Below are 16,968 nucleotides of genomic sequence, written 5' to 3' on the forward strand. Positions count from 1 at the left end.
ATATTGCTGAGATGTTGCGAGGCGGAGTGTAAAATGTGTTTAATTTGATTTGTATAACTGAAGTCCCAGAGAGGTATTGATTGATTGTTTTAATTTTTGTACTTTTTGTCAATTAATTAACCTGTTAATCTTTTTTGTCAATTAAAAGATTTAGAGATTTCATATTGTAATCTGTGGATTTTGGACTTCTCTTGAAAAAAATATCAGCAGATGTGGCAATTAGGTTTCATGCTTGCAAGGACAGGTGTGCTTCTGATGACCTCGGTCCACATGGGTTTTCTCCCGCTCTGGAAATTAGAGTTGGTTTTTCTTCACTTGCACTCATATACACCACCTGCCTGGCCCCCAAGGCACTTGACTCTGTGTCCCTTTGAAAGGTGACACTCCAAGATGATCATTCCTGGAGGGTACAAAACTATCAATAGGATGAGGTGCTCAGAGATTGCAAAGTGTCCACCTGAGGTGAGGGAGCTGTCACCTGCCTTCATTTCCTCTTTATATCCACTGTAGGATGTAGATGCTAAGAAGAGCTTGGGGTCAGGAGTGGGCTGGTTCATCTTGGTCTTAATTTTCTGCTGGGGTCTAGAAAGGATAGGTTTGATTCCTTTCTATGCTTAAGAGCAGATGTCCTGCCAACGCTTTACCATTCAATGTGAGACCAACCGTATATGGAAAGTGCTTGCCTTGTGGCTGGCACAGTCACAGTAAGCAGTCAATACACACTTGATGACAAGGATTACAGTTGCTGTTACCATCATTAACACTTGATTTCCTGCCACTCAACCAGCTCCCAGTAAGATAGATTTCCAAAACCCGTGACTTTCTCTAATCCTGACCCATTTGTGGCCACCTCTCCTTCCCTCCTCCTCTCCACCCCTTCCTAATGTCTGGACTCGTTCGTTTGCAGCCCTGAGCTCACTCCTTAACAAATGACACTGCCCATTTGGCCCTGACTTCTGGTTTCCCCTCCTCTATCAAGACTAGCACATCCACCCGTGGCTGCACTGCTTCTGGCTGTGCAGGTCAAACACTCGGACTGTCTATTCTTGCCTTTGGCCTAAAATGTGGGCTCTTGTAGGAACTGTCCTCAGCCCCTACATGGGACCAGGACTTCAGAGAGCACAAGTCGATAGGCTCCCATGATTGTGTCAAGAGAGTCAGGACCCACTGGAGAGCAGGAACCATGTCTGCATCTGTCTTGTTCCCTGCTGCATCCTCAGGGCTCAGGACATTCCCTGGTACAAAGCAGATGCTTAATAAATACTCATTGGATGGACAAATGAATGGACAGACAGATGAATGAATGAATACACAAATGAATCAGATCAGAGATCAGAGAGGAAAAAACTGCTCACGTTTTTAACACTCCTAGATGTGTTGCTTGTTGTGGTCTTTTCTACTTCTCTTTAGTAAGTAGCAGTAAAATCCTTAAGGAGAAGAGGGTCTGTGTGCTGGTTTTCTGGAGGAGGAAGCTGGGAAGATTTCCCTCTGCTATGTGGTCAGGCTCTGAGTGGGGAGAGTTGCCCCTGGACATAGAGCAAGTGGTGACAGTGTGTGACGGAGGGAGGAAAAGAACACCTGCCACTTAGGGAGGAAAGGAACATAGAGCTGGCTGGAGACTGAGAAGCCACCACTTGCTCTATGTCCTGAGAGACATAGGGGTTGAGCAGGAGAAAGGGCTGCTCGGGTTTTCCACCTGCAGACACCACTGCTGAAGGGCCTCCTGCCCAGGTCCTACCTCTGACTCAGTACCGACCTTAGGCAAGGCCCTTTCCCCATTTATGGCCAAGTCAGAAGATGTGGCCTGCTCTGAGGTTATCAAAAGGCAGAAACCTCATAAATACACCTGGTTATTAGCTCTGGCAGTATAAAACCAGTAGCACCACCAACCACATGGTGTGAGCTTCCTCCTCCACTTCTCTGTTCAGTTTCTCTTCCCGCCTATTTTCTCTGCTGGGTGGGCAGTTCAGAAGGCTTGGGTCTAACAAGCCTCAAACAGAAGAGGCTGCTTTTCTTCCCCTCTGAGCAGCCACAGGAGTGTGAGCCCAGATGTGTATCTGTCACCTTTTCCTCGCTCCCATCCCCAACCAATGTGTCCCATGAAAATGAGCCATGAACCCCCCTTTCGACAGTGGGAAACTTGATGACAGATCCAGGTCCCTGATTTGCAAAACAAATTGCTTCTTCTCTTTCTTCCAGCCCATGCGTCTCTCTTTGGGCAAAAGTTAATTCTAACCAACCTCTATCAACCTCCTCGGGTTGACTTCGCGGTTTTTTCTGGAAATTTGTGCTTACCCATTTCTTAGAGCACAGCAAACTTGGGGTGCCCTGAAGGCTGAGACAAGGGCAGAGTATGAGCAGCACTGGGCCTCTGAGGATGCCACATTCTGGGGACACAATCCCCATCAGAGTGATGATGTCATAATTGGGGTGGGCGAGATAGGGAAGCTAATTGCCTGTTGCATCCTTCCCAGCACCATCTTGGGACTCTTCCCACTCATTTGCTACTCAGGATCCAGGGTTTTCCCAGGCCAAGACACAGCGGATTGGATGTTCGGCCATACCCACTCCCTTATGGAGGTGCCAATCATAACTAAAGTGTATTGAGCATTGACTTTGTTTAACCAGGCATTGTATCAAACACTTTAACTTTATTAACTCATTTGATGCTCATAACAATCCTACAAGGCTTGTCACATTATTCTTTTCACCTTTAAAATGAAAAAAAAACCAAAAAAACAAAAAAAAAACAAACAGGCTTAGGAAGGTAATTTGCCCAAAGTTACCTCACCACTAAGTGGTAGAGCAGGAATTCGAACCCAGGAAAAAATGTGCCAAAGCCCCACACCCTTCCCACCATGGCCACATCCCAATTTTTTTTTTTTTTTTTTTTTTTGAGACAGAGTCGCTCTCTGTCACCCAGGCTGGAATGCAGGGGTGTGATCTCAGCTCACTGCAACCTCCACCTCTCAGGTTCAAGTAATTCTCTTGCCTTGGCCTCCCAAGTAGCTGGGATTACAGGCATGTGCCACCACGCCTGGCTAATTTTTATACTTTTTAGTAGAGACAGGGTTTCACCATGTTGCCCAGGCTGGTCTCGAACTCCCGACCTCAGGTGATCCACCCACCTCGGCCTCCCAAAGTGCTGGGATTACAGACGTGAGCCACCGCACCCAGCTGGCCACATCCTCTTATGAAGTGGAGGGGTGGAGGAAGGAGGGAGGTCTCTACAAGCGTTTCCTTTTGGGTCTAACCATTAGTGAGTCCTCTCTAGGGAAGGAAAACCAACATCTGTGCAGAACTTCAGGCAATTCCCAGCTGGTGGGGAACATGTTGATCCTCATTAGAATCTGGCATCTGGCACTTGCAATACCAGGGCACCTGCTTGTATTCTCAGCCTTTGAGTCAGAAAGAAAATACTCTTCACTGATCCTCAAAGGAAACCAGTCTCTGGCCCAGCTCCCAGGGAGCTCATGGTCTGGTGGAGGTAATGAACTCCTTTCCCTCACTCCACATCTCCCTAATTCACACCTCCTTCCTCTGGAAAGACTTCCTTCCAGGTAAAAACGTCCCTGTCCTGAAGAACAACCATTGAGCTACAGACTCAAGGAACAAGTCTAGCCGAGGCAGGAGAGAACAAGCAGGAGAATTGCTTGAACCCGGGAAGCAGAGGTTGCAGTGAGCCGAGATTGCGCCACTGCCCTCCAGCCTGGGCAGCAGAGCAAGACTCCATCTCAAAAAAAAAAAAAAAAGAAGTTTTTTTCTTATGGTAGAGCAAGAGTGGAAAATACAGTGTATTTTAAAACTCAGCTTTTTTTCATCCTGTTTTAAAATCCTGAGACCTAAACTTTTGTTCCTATGCAGTCAAACCTTTAACCTCCACTTCCTGTGTTCTTTAGCCTTCTTCAATAAAAAAGCTGCTAGCAAACTGCCCCCATGCACTACACACAGGTTTATTTTTTCTATGTAAATTATGTCCTTGTGGTTTGAGATGCCTCATGAAGATGGAACTGACTGACCTCACTGATGGCCTGAATGTGGAGAGTGAGAGAAAGGAAGGAATCAGGAATGATAATGAGATTTTTGGCCTGAGCTTATGGATATAAAAAGAATTAATGAAAGGGAGTTTCCAGTAAGCAACTCACAATTCCACTTCCTGAAAAAGGAGTACCCTATCGAAGAAATTATAAGCAGGAAACTTGGGAAGGATTCCCTACCTCCCTAATATGGAGGAGAGGTCAGGTGGCAGTGGCAGGATGTGGGACTCCTGGGACCTGCTGTGCTTGTGTCACTTTTTTTTTTTTTTTTTTTTTTTTTTTGAGGCGGAGTCTGGCTCTGTTGTAGAGGCTGGAGTGCAGTGGCGTGATCTCGGCTCATTGCAACCTCCACCTCCCGGGTTCAAGTGATTCTCCTGCCTCAATCTCCTGAGTAGCTGGGACTACAGGAACCTGCCACCACACCAAGCTAATTTTTCTTGTATTTTTGGTAGAGATGGGGCTTCACTATGTTGACCAGGCTGGTCTCAAACTCCTGACCTCAGGTGATCCACCGGTCTTGGCCTCTCAAAGTGCTGGGATTACAGGCGTGAGCCACCGTGCCCGGCCTTGTGTCGCCTTTTGCTGCTGCAGATCAACAATGGTCAGGAGCAGCTTCCATGGTAGGAAAAGATTCTGGGGTGCAGAGGAGGCAGAGGCCCCCGGAAGGAAGCTGCACACCACCACACCACGTGCTTTGAGGGGCAGTTAAGCCAAAATTGGCCTTTTGATGTGGTTGTTTCACCAAACGCAGAAAAGAGACCTAAAGAGCGAAGTCTCCTAATTTGGACTGCTCTTGGTCCAGCTCCTTGCAGTCTGCCATGCCAGTCAGGTCACAGGTGTTAAAGGTTTCCTCTTACCAAGGAAATACCTGAAGTACAGGAATAATGCTAATGACAAAAATGCCAGGCACAGATGAGGTGGTAGGGGAGCTATTTGGGGACAGTAGGAACCTTCTATTGGGTTCTACAAGTTAGACCACACAGCTCCCCCTTCTGAACACCTGAACATAGGCAGTTTTTAGAAACCAGCATAACTGATTTGCGTTTTACTACGCTGTACTCAGGTTTAAAAATGTCACATTTATTTCTACAAGTAAGAGAAATGTAGTCAGTTGTGGTGACTCATGCCTGTAATCCCAGCACTTTGGGAAGCTGAGACAGCTGGATCACTTGAAGTCAGGAGTTCAAGACCAGCCTGCCCAACATGGTGAAACCCCATCTCTACTAAAAATACAAAAATTAGCCAGCAGACCCCTATAATCCTAGCGACTCGGGAGACTGAGGCAAGATAATCGCTTGAACCCAGGAGGTGGAGGTTGCAGTGAGCCAAGATCATGCCATTGCACTCCAGCCTGGGCGACAGAGTGAGACGCTGTCTCAAAAAAAAAGAGACGGAAATTTGCACAAAGCCCTCACCCACTTGGTGAGTAAATATTCCATCGCGGTCATAATTCTGTTGTCCTTTCTTTTCTTTCTTTTTTTTTTTTTTTAGATGGCGTTTCACTCTTTTTGCTCTGACTGGAGTTTCATTGGCACCATCTCGGCTCACTGACAACCTCCGCCTCCCAGGTTGAAGTGATTCTCCTGCCTCAGCCTGCTGAGTAGCTGGGGTTACAGGCATATGCCATCACGCCCGGCTAATTTTTTATATTTTTAGTAGAGACAGGGTTTGCCATGTTGGCCAGGCTGGTCTCGAACTCCTGACCTCAAGTGATCAGCTCACCTTGGCCTCCCAAAGTGCTGGGATTACAGGCGTGAGCTACTGCACCAGGCCAATGATGAATCATTAAGCTATAGAAACTCAAGACCCTTCACGACTGAAGGCACGGCAGAAGCTCTCACCCACATACCACGTCAAAGAGGCCCTGCTCAGAATGGCCTCTCCCTGCTCCTTCCCAAACCCAGCGTCAGCCTTCTAGCTTCTGAAGAGAAGGCCAGAAACCCTCCGGAATATTCGCGCAGTTCTGGCCCCAAAATAGCTTGTGCCAAACTTTAGTATGCTTGAGAGATGGCAATTCTAACCAGGCCGCTGAACGTTCAGCCACAACAGAGGTTAACTCTCCACCGCCATCATCCATCACTCCCCTCCCTAACATCCTCTTTCTACCCTGCGCCCGTACCCGCCCTCAGTCTGGACCTAAGACTTTGTAAGGCTCTTCAATAAGCTCTGGAGATCTCTCTTTCAGCAAAAAGACTGACGCCAGCCTTGGGTTGACTAGGTCCCCAGTTCAGGCAGCTGAGTGACACAAGACCATAAAGGAAGGGCCATCTGGTTCAGGCCTGCTTTCCCGTTGACACCAACTGTCCGCCGCATTTCACAGTTCCCATTTGGCAGGCACGAGTACCAATCAAATGTGAGAAAAAGAAGCCCCTGGTCCACACAAAACCCACAGGATCTTATTTTCAGGCCACAGCTGAGGCCTGTTCAGCCTAAGTGGCAAAACCTGCCATGTCTCATACCCTTATTTTTATTTAATTTATTTATTTATTATTTTTTTTGAGACGGAGTTTCGCTCGCCCAGGCTGGAGTGCAACGGCACGATCTCGGCTCACCGCACCCTCCCGAGTAGCTGGGATTACAGGCATGCGCCACCACGCCGGGCTAATTTTGCATTTTTTTTAGTAGAGACGGGGTTTCTCCATGTTGTTCAGGCTGCTCTGGAACTCCCCACCTCAGGAGATCCGCCCACCTCGGCCTCCCAAAGTGCTGGGATTACAGGCGTGAGCCACCGTGCCTGGCCTCATATCCTTATTTTTATCTTTCCTTTTCCATTGCTACCAGACAATATGGCCTAGAAGATTTTTTGCTTTGGGGAATGTATGATCATATTTTTCTGGCCAAACAATTGGTCATCTGCCCCCCTCGGCCTCCCAAAGTGCTGGAATTATAGGTGTGAGCCAATGCAAATGGCCAGTTTTTAAAATTCTCATACAAAAAAATAAGTATATGAGGTGATGGATATGTCAACTAGATTGACTTAATCAGTTCACAATATATACATATATCAAAACTGTACACCATAAATATATGCAAGTTTTATTTGTCAACTATACCCTTTAATAAAGTTTTGGGGATGCGGAGAGGGAGAATAGAAAGGAAAAGAAATAAGAGAAATGTTCCTTCCTGCTAAATGTGTTAAATCCTGTTTCCGTAGAAGGAAATGAATTACTTGTATTTCCCTTAAGATTATGAGGGAGTTGTGGATACAGAATGAGCCCACACTTTCTCCCTAGTAAGTAGGCCTGCGATAAATTATTTCACTAGCTCTAAAATATTTTCCCCAGATTTTGGTAGGAAGTTGGTTTCTGATAACCTCTTTTAGTACTGGCAGTAAATGCTACATTATAAATTAATGTTGATATGAGTTTACAAATAGGTAGGGTATTGGGTACACATTTTAATGCTAAGCTTCAACTGAATGTCTGTGTAATGGATTATTTTTTAAATAGATCTGGAAGTTTTTTGGTTTTTTGTTCTGTTTTGTTTTGAGACAGGGTCTCACTGTCACCCAGGCTGGAGTGGGTGACAGAATACTTGCTGCAGCCTCGATTTCTTAGGGTCGGGTGATGCTCCTACTTCAGCCTCTTGGGTAGCTGGGACTACAGGTGTGCACTGCCTCGCCTGGCTCATTTTTTGTAGAGACAGCATTTCGCCATGATGCCCAGGCTGGTCTCAAACTCCTGGGCTCAAGTGATCCACCCACTTCAACTTTACAAAGTGCTGGAATTACAGGCATGAGCCACCGTGCCCGGTCTGGAAGTATTTTTAAATAGGTTTTTAACCTTAGATAAAATGACTTTTATACTTCTGTTAATGTTTCATCTGTGCCTTTGGGTAATTTATTATTTATTATTAATTTCTAATGCCTCAAATCTAGCTATCACCTGAAAGGTGCCTTGAGGTGAATATACTGTTTCCAACAATGCATCAGTGAAACTTTTCTATCCTCATACTTCCAATGTTGCCTCTTCTCTGTTCTTTTTGGATGTAACTTTAATGATTGTGTTATTCATGAAGATTTTAAAATTTCAGCACCTCCAACAGTCCTTGGCTGTGTTCACAGCTTCTAACTTTATAGCTGTGGGTATTTTTGAATGCCAGATGTCTGGCCTGTTTTATGTAAATAAAATTTATTTGTAAGATATTAAGGGTAAATAAATAATAGAACTTTAAAATTTAATCTATTTGTTAATAGGATAATTTTACCTATTTATATTTATTGTCAGAATTGATTAATTTGACCTCTGGTCTTTACTTTTATGTTTTGAATTTTTTCTTATGCTGTTTTTCCTTTTGTTTTCTATTTTCTGCTATTTGGCTTAAAGTTTTATTACTTAGACCTTTAGTAGTGTTGGGAAAATAAATGTTTCTAACTCTATTAGTACTTGGTCTTTATTTCTTTGCATAATGAAAAAAAGGTTTTTAAAATTTTGGCCAGCCTACCATTTTTTCCCTTCACTGTTCAATATTGGTTACTGAGCAACTAGTATGTGTAAGACACAGAGTACACAATGGTAAAGAAAAGAGACAATCTCTTCCCTCATAAAGCCTACAGTTAGCAGAGAAGACAATGACAGAAAAGGAGTAAAATAGTGCAAGTGTAGGGGTTTTTGTTGTTGTTGTTGTTGTTTGAGACAGAGTTTCGCTCAGTTACCAGGCTGGAGTGCAGTGGTGCAATTTTGGTTCACTGCAACCTCCGACTCCCGGGTTCAAGCAATTCTACTGCCTCAGCCTCCTGAATAGCTGGGATTACAAGCACGTGCCACCACGCCCGGCTAATTTTTGTATTTTTAGTAGAGACGGGGTTTCACCGTGTTGGCCAGGATGGTCTCGATCTCCTGACCTCGTGATCTGCCCCCCGTGACCTCCCAAAGTGCTGGGATTACAGGCGTGAGCCACCGTGCCCGGCCACCAGTATAGGTTTTACACTCAGGTTATTTTTGTACACATTTGGCATACTATCAATGTCTTTTGTTTGTTTGTTTGTTTCCCCTGGAGATGGAGTCTCGCTCTGTTCCCAGGCTGGGGTGCAGTGGCACAATCGCGATCTTGGCTCTCTGCAACCTCCGCCTCTTAGGTTCAAGGGATTCTCCTGCTTCAACCTCCCAAATAGCTGGAATTAAAGGCACGTGCCAGGACGCCCGGCTAATTTTTGTATTTTCAGTAGAGACAGGGTTTCACCAGGTGGCCAGGCTGGTCTCAACCTCCTGACCTCAGGTGGATCCGCCTGCCTCGGCCTCCCAAAGTGCTGGAATTACACGCGTGAGCCACCGTGCCTGGCCCATACTATCAACTTCAAGGATAATCTTTGATTTTTGCAGTCACTTTAGAACTATGTTTCCAGTTATTGTATATAATAAGTAAGTGAGTTTCAGTGCTGCCATGATGTTCCCATTCCTGAGTTCTTTCTGTGGCTCACCTAGGCTTTTATATGACTTTCAGGGAGCTGGGTAAAGGCATTCTTCGATAGGCCTTTCAAGAGCCAGATAGCAAGGCAGAACCCCTTATTACTATGCAAAACTGACATATTCATGATTTACCACCAACAGGAAAACATGACACATGGAACAAGGCTGTGGTTTAAAATATGAAACTCTTGCAAGGTTAGAGACAGCACTGCTAAGTTTTAAAAGAGACATGTTTCTAAGACTGATTAGAGGTGTTTTTTAATGTAGCTCTGCAGAAAACTCTAGGGAAGCCGGGCGCGGTGGCTCACGCCTGTAATCCCAGCACTTTGGGAGGCCGAGGCGGGCGGATCACGAGGTCAGGAGATCGAGACCATCCTGGCTAACACGGTGAAACCCCGTCTCTACTAAAAATGCAAAAAATTAGCCGGGCGAGGCGGCGGGCGCCTGTAGTCCCAGCTACTCGGGAGGCTGAGGCAGGAGAATGGCGTGAACCCGGGAGGCGGAGCTTGCAGTGAGCCGAGACCGCGCCATTGCACTCCAGCCTGGGCGACTAAGCGAGACTCTGTCTCAAAAAAAAAAAAAAAAAGAAAACTCTAGGGAAAATTATAGAGTGGCAGAATAAGGATGATTTCTGCATTCCCACATTTCTGGATATAAATATTACTATTACTGACAGGTGTTATGAAAATTCCATCTTGATTTCTAATATCAACCAATTGAAAACTAGAAAAGACTTCACACCTCCCCCCACCAAATGAAAATACTATTGCAAATTATTTATAAAATACAACTTATAAATATTGCTGGAATACTGTCATTTAATAATGCTTTTATTACAAAACAAAGAATAACAAAAATGTTTAACATTTCATGACAAGGATTTAAACAAAATTCATCCTAAAAATACCAAGAAGATTAAGATGATAAAGATGAAAGTAAAAGCTTACTAATTAGGAAACAAAAATGGATAGAACAGATAAATCAACTCAAGAGCTGTTTCTTTGGGAAAACAAAAACCAATTAAAGAGATAAATCTCTGGCAAACCTAACTATTAAATAAATAAAGCAATGGAAATAACTATATTTATCCTGAGTTTCAAAAGAATTTAGTTACTGACATGAAGATTTAGAAAATGTTAACAAGTACCATAAACTGCTTGATATGAAAATCTCTAATACACAGCTCTCCATTTCTACCAAGATCTCTACTAACCCAATACACTTCAAAGCTTTACTTCTCACTGTAGCGGCCCTAAAGCAAAAAAATTATCTTACAACAAGGCCATAGGTCAACTCTTCAGATGTGGCAGGGCTGTTTGACCCCTTTCTCCACCTAAAAATGCAAAAAGTTCAGGTTATACTGCAAACCTCAGAATACATACCCTCTCCTTTCAAGTAATATAAGCTTGTCTCTTTTCAAGCTAAACCACGGTCCCATATTCAGTCCTGTAAGAAACCTAGGTGAAAAATAAGCTTAGAGAATGTGGAGACTAGAGGGCAGAGAACCCAGAGTTTGACCTCGGAAAATACTAAACTAAGGACTTTGTGATAAGAGAAAGCAAATGGGGGAGTGGGTTGGGTCGAGAGGGGATGACAAATATTTCATGTAAAAAGTTAAACAACTTTGTACCAGGCGAATCAGTTAAACTTCTGATGAAGTCCTGTTACATCTAAGTTTTGGTTGTATAACTTCTGATTTTATCTTTTCTGTAAATTGGAGATGATCACCGCTTTTCTCAGAGAAATGTTAGGAGGAAATAAGGTAACGTGTGTGGAAGTGTTTTGAAAAGAGCAAGGCTTGATATGATGGTAGTGCAGGGAGAGAGGGGCTCACTGCTCATTTGGGGATGAAATAGGCCAACACCTGCCTCATATCTGTTCTAGAGCAGTCATGACATTCAGCGTCCCAATGCAACAGTCATTCCTTGTCTCTCCAGATAAACCTGGAACTACCAGTGTATTATTTAGAAAATACAACTTATAAATACTAATGGAATACCATCATTTGATAATACTTTTATTACTAAACAAATAATAACAAAAATGATTAACATTTAATGACAGGGATTTAAACAAAATTCACCCTAAAAAAATCAAGAAGATCAGGCCAGATGCATTGGCTCATGCCTGTAATCCAAGCACTTTGGGAGGTCGAGGCAGGTGGATCACTCGAGGTCAGGAGTTTGAGACCAGCCCGGCCAACATGGCAAAACCCCGTCTCTACTAAAAATACAAAAATTAGCCAGGCATGGTGATAGGCGCCTGTAGTCCCAACTACTCGGGAGGCTGAGGCAGGAGAATGGCATGAACCCGGGAGGCGGAGCTTGCAGTGAGCTGAGATCACGCCACCGCACTCCAGCCCCGGCGACAGAGTGAGACTCTGTATCTTTAAAAAAAAAAAAAAAAAAAAAAAAAAAACTTAGCTGGGCATGGTGGCACACACCTGTAATCCCAGCTACTCAGGAGGCTGAGGCACAAGAATCACCTGAACTTGGGAGGCAGAGTTTGCAGTGAGTTGAGATCTTACCACTGCACTCCAGGCTGGGAGATAGAGTGATACTCTGTCGCTAAAAATAAGAATAATAATAAATATCCCAAGAAGCTCAAAATAATAAAAATAAAAGTGAAAGCCATGGTGTGGCTGAAGTCCAGTTGTCCCAGCCAAGGTGGGGGCATATAATAACTCCAGAGCCCAGTAATCTCCCAAGGATGCAATAAAGACAACACAAGACCCTGTCTCCTCAGACATCCAGATTTCTGGACAACTGAAACCTTTGGGCAAGCTGGTCTACAAAGCTTGAGTTGGGGTATAGATGGATAACAGTGAAACAAATACGTGAAAACTATGAAATAAATATGTGAAAACCTAATCAGGACTTAAGACTTATATAGGGAAGCATAGAACAACAACAACAACAAAAAGACTTTATTGCTAAAAAAATGATAACGATAGTTTGACCCTCCAACAAGTCAGAATCTTTTTGCTGGTGGAGGGTCTTGCCTCAGTGTCGATGGCTGCTGACTGATCAGGGTGGTGGTTGCTGAAGGCTGGGGTGTCTGTGTCAATCTCTTAAAATAAAATGATAATGAAGATTGCTGCATTGATTGACTCTTCCTTTGGCTAAAGATTTTTCTGTAGCATGCCATGCTGTCTGATAGCATTGTATCCATAGTAGAACTCCTTCGAAAATTGGAGTCAATCCCCTCAAACCCTGCCACTGCTTTATCAGCTAAGGTTATGGAATATTCTAAATCCTTTGTTTCTATTTCAACAATATTTCTAGCATCTTCTTCAGGAGTATATGTCATCTCAACAAACCACTTTCTTTGCTCATCCATAAGAAGCAACACCTCATCTGTTCAAGTTTTATCATGAGATTGCAGCAATTCAATCACATCTTCAGGCTCCACTTCTAATTCTAGTTCTCTTGCTATTGCCACCACATCTGCAATGACTTAAACCCCTCAAAGTCATTCACAAGGTTTGGAATCAACTTCTTTCAAACTCTTGTTAATGTTGATATTTTGACCTCCTCCCATAAACCACAGATATTCTTCCTAAAAGCATCTAGAATAGTGAATCCTTTCAATATTTTCAATATTGAGAGTTTCAATTTATTATACTTTACCCAGATCCATCAGAGAAATCACTGTCTATTACAGATCTAGCCTTATGAAATGTATTTCTTAAATAAGACTAGAAAGTAGAAATGACTTCTTGATCCATGGGCTGCAGAATAGATGTTGTGATAGCAGGCATAAAAACAACCTTAGTTTCCATGTGCATCTCCATTATAGCTCTTGGGTGACCAGGTGCATTGTCAATGAGTAGTAATATTTTGAAAGGAATCTTTTCTTCTCAGCAGTAGATCTCAACAGTGGGCTTAAAATATTCAGTAAACCATGCTATAAGTAGATGTGCTGTCATTCAGGCTTTGTTGTTCCATTTATAGAGCACACGCAGAGTAGATTTAGTGTAATTTTTTTTTTTTAAACGGAGTCTCACTCTGTTGCCCAGGCTGGAGTGCAGTGGCGCTATCTTGGGTTACTGCAACCTCCACCTCCTGGGTTCGAGCAAATTCTCCTGCCTCAGCCTCCCGAGTAGCTGGGACTACACACACACACCGCCACGTCTGGCTGATTTTTTTGTATTTTATTAGAGACGTGGTTTCACCGTGTTGCCCAGGATGGTCTCAAACTCCTGAGCTCAGGCAATCATCCCACCTTGACCTCCCAAAGTGCTGGGATTACAGGCGTGAGATTTAGTGTAATTCTTAAGGGCCCTAGGATTTTGGGAATGGTAAATGAACATTGGTTTCAACTTAAAGTTACCAGCTGCATTTGACCCTAAAAAGACAGTCGACCTGTCCTTTGAAGCTTTGAAGGAAGACATTAACTTCTAACTATCAAAGTCCTAGATGGCATCTTCTTCTACTAGAAGGCTATTTCATTTACACTGAAAATCTGTTGTTTAGTGCAGCCACCTTCATCAATTATCTTAACTAAATCTTCTGGATAACTTGTAGCTTCTACATCAAAACTTGCCACTTCATTTTGTACTTTTATGTTACAGAGATGGCGTCTTTCCTTAAACCTCGTGAACCAACCTTTGCTGGCTTCAAACTTTCCTTCTGCAGCTTCCTCACTTCTCTCTTCCTTCATAGAAGGGAAAAGAGTTAGGGCCTTGCTCTGGATTAAGCTTTGGCTTCAGAGAACGTTGTGGCTGCTTTGATTTTGTACCTAGACCACTAAAACTTTTTCCGTCTCAACAATAAGGCTGTTTTGCTTTCTGATCATTTGTATGTTCACTGGAGTAGCTCTCTTAATTTCTTTCAAGAACTCTTCCTTTGCATTCATAACTTGGCTGTTTGGCACGAGAAGTCTAGCTTTGAAAGCTTATCTTGGCTTTCATCTGGCTTCCTTACTAAGCTTAATCATTTCTAGTTTTTGAGTTAAAGTGAGAAACATGTGACTCTTCCTTTCACTTGAACACTTAGAGGTCATTGTAGGGTTATTCATTGACCTGATTTCAATATTATTGTGTGTCAGGGAATAGAGAGGCTCAAGGAGAGGAAGCCAGATAATGAACAGCAGTCAGTGGAGCAGTCCGAACACACGCAGCATTTTTCAATTAAGTTTGTTGTCTTCGCGGGTGCAGGGGCTTATGCCTGTAATCCCAGCGTTTTGGGAGGCCGAGGCAGGTGGATCGTTTGAGGTCAGAAGTTTGAGACCAGCCTGGCCAACATGGCAAAACCCTGTCTCTACTAAAAATACAAAAATTAGCCGTGTATGGTGGCGTGCACCTGTAGTCCCGGCTACTCGGGAGGCTGAGGCAGGAAAATCACCCGAACCCGGGAAGCAAGATTACAGTGAGCCGATATTGTGCCACTGCACTCCAGCCTCACCATAATGATGGAAAAGTTTAAAATATTACATGAGCTATCAAAAACTGTTAAGAAAAAGGCACTAAGAGATTTGCTTCGTGCAGTGTTGCTACAAACCTCCAATTTGGAAAAAATGCAATATCTGTGAAGTACAATAAAGTGAAGTGTAACAAAACAAGGTGTGCCTGTATGTAGGTGAATATTCATATAATACTGGCATGCGAAAACCCTTTAGAGGCCGGGTGTGGTGGCTCATGCCTGTAATCCCAGCACTTTGGGAGGCCGAGGGGGGTGGATCACCTGAGGTCAGGAGTCCAAGACCAGCCTGGCCAACATGGTGAAACTCCATCTCTACTAAAAATGGAAAAATCAGCCTGGCGTGGTGGCCAGTGCCTGTAATCTCAGCTACTCAGGAGGCTAAGGCAGGAAAATTGCTTGAACCTAGGAGGCAGAAGTTGCAGTGAGCCAAGATCCCGCCACCGCACTCCAGCCTGGGTGACAGAGCAAGACTCCCAACTCAAAAAAAAAAAAAAAAGAAAGAAAGAAAAGCCCTTGAAGCATAGCATAAAAATCAGAAACTACAAAGGAAAATACTAATAAGACTAAAGGTTACATAAAAGTAAATACTCCTGTAAAGCAGCAACAATAAAAACAATAACAAAGAATAAATAAAAGACAATCATAAAACTGGAAAAATAGTGACTGCATAAATATTTTTCAAATACCAAATGTATTTTGAAAATATATATTTCTTTTTACATTTTTATATTTCTTACAAATTAAAAATGAAAAAATTAAAATTCCAACAGAAAAGTGGTGGACAAAGGACAATTTAAATTTTTATTTCAATAGTTTTTGGGGTACAGGTGGTTTTGGGTAACATAGATAAGTTCTTTAGTGGTGATTTTTGAGACTGTAGCATACCCATCACCCAAGCATTGCATAATGTACCCAATATATAGTCTTTTAACCTCCACTCCCCATTCGACCTTCACCCCCAGTCCCGAAAGTTCATTGTATCATTCTTATGAAAATATGGAATTCTTCACAAATCTGCATGTCATCCTTATGCAGGAGTCATGGTAATTTTCTCTGTATTGTTCTAATTTTTGTATATGTGCCGCCAAAGTGAGCACCAAAACACACATTTTACAAATGAAATTACACAAATAGCCATGAGTTTGGGTTGAAAAAAGATTCGTTTCACAACGATCAAACAAATGCCAGTTAAAACAAAGGGGTGTCATTTTGTTTACTAGATTGACAAACATACAAAATAATTACAATTTCTAATGTTGTTGGTCATATAAGAAAATTACTGTAATTCTTCAAAAATGACAATGTAAATTGGCACACATTTTCTAAAATAATTTGGTTATATAAATTAAGAGTCTTCCAAATTGCGTTTACTTTGCCCAGCAATGTGACTTTCAGGAATTTATCCTAAAAAAGAAGTAGAAGTTTTAAATAATAGAGAAAAATATTAAACCCCCTAAATGGCAAAAATAAGAAGTAGGTTAAAGAAACAATAGTACATATGTACAGTATTATATTGTTAATAATAAATAATATTTATTGTCTTTGAAAAATGTTCATATATCTAACAAAATGGTTTATAGAGTATGGTCCTATTTTTATTACATGTTATATATTTGCACATATCCACAGATAGAGAAAATCTGAAAGAATTTAAGAGTTAAACTCTTCTGTTTGTAAGAAACCAAGGCTGATTTAGCCAACTTAAAGAAAAAAGAGGGAATGAAATTATTGGAAAAATGCTGGAATATCTCATGAAATTGCAGGAAGCGTTACACTTTTTTTTTTTTTTTTTTTTTGAGACAGTGTCTTGCTCTGTCGTCCAGGCTGGAGTGCAGTGGTGCAATCTCGGCTCACTGCAACCTCCACCTCTCAGGTTCACGGGATTCTCCTGCCTCAGCCTCCTGAGTAGCTGGGATTACAGGTGCGTGCCACCATTCCCAGCTAATTTTTGTATTTTTAGTAGAGAGGGAGGTTTCACCATGTTGGTCAGGCTGGTCTCGAGCACCTGACCTCGTGATCCACCTGCCTTGGCCTCCCAAAGTGCTGGGATTACAGGCATGAGCCACCATGCCAGGCCAGGAAGTTACACTTTTAAGATAT

The 16,968-nt window shown here is 42.8% G+C and overlaps 1 non-coding gene across 1 annotated transcript; it reads right to left on the reverse strand.

Moving 5' to 3' along the window:
* Positions 1–15,858: 15,858 nt before the first annotated feature.
* LOC112426528 (U6 spliceosomal RNA) lies at positions 15,859–15,965 on the reverse strand. Its single transcript, XR_003017896.2, has one exon. It is a non-coding gene; the product is annotated as a U6 spliceosomal RNA (small nuclear RNA).
* Between the last annotated feature and the right edge of the window lie 1,003 nt (positions 15,966–16,968).

Source organism: Macaca nemestrina, chromosome 14 (assembly GCF_043159975.1).
Source record: "Macaca nemestrina isolate mMacNem1 chromosome 14, mMacNem.hap1, whole genome shotgun sequence".
Classification (NCBI taxonomy): domain Eukaryota; kingdom Metazoa; phylum Chordata; class Mammalia; order Primates; family Cercopithecidae; genus Macaca; species Macaca nemestrina.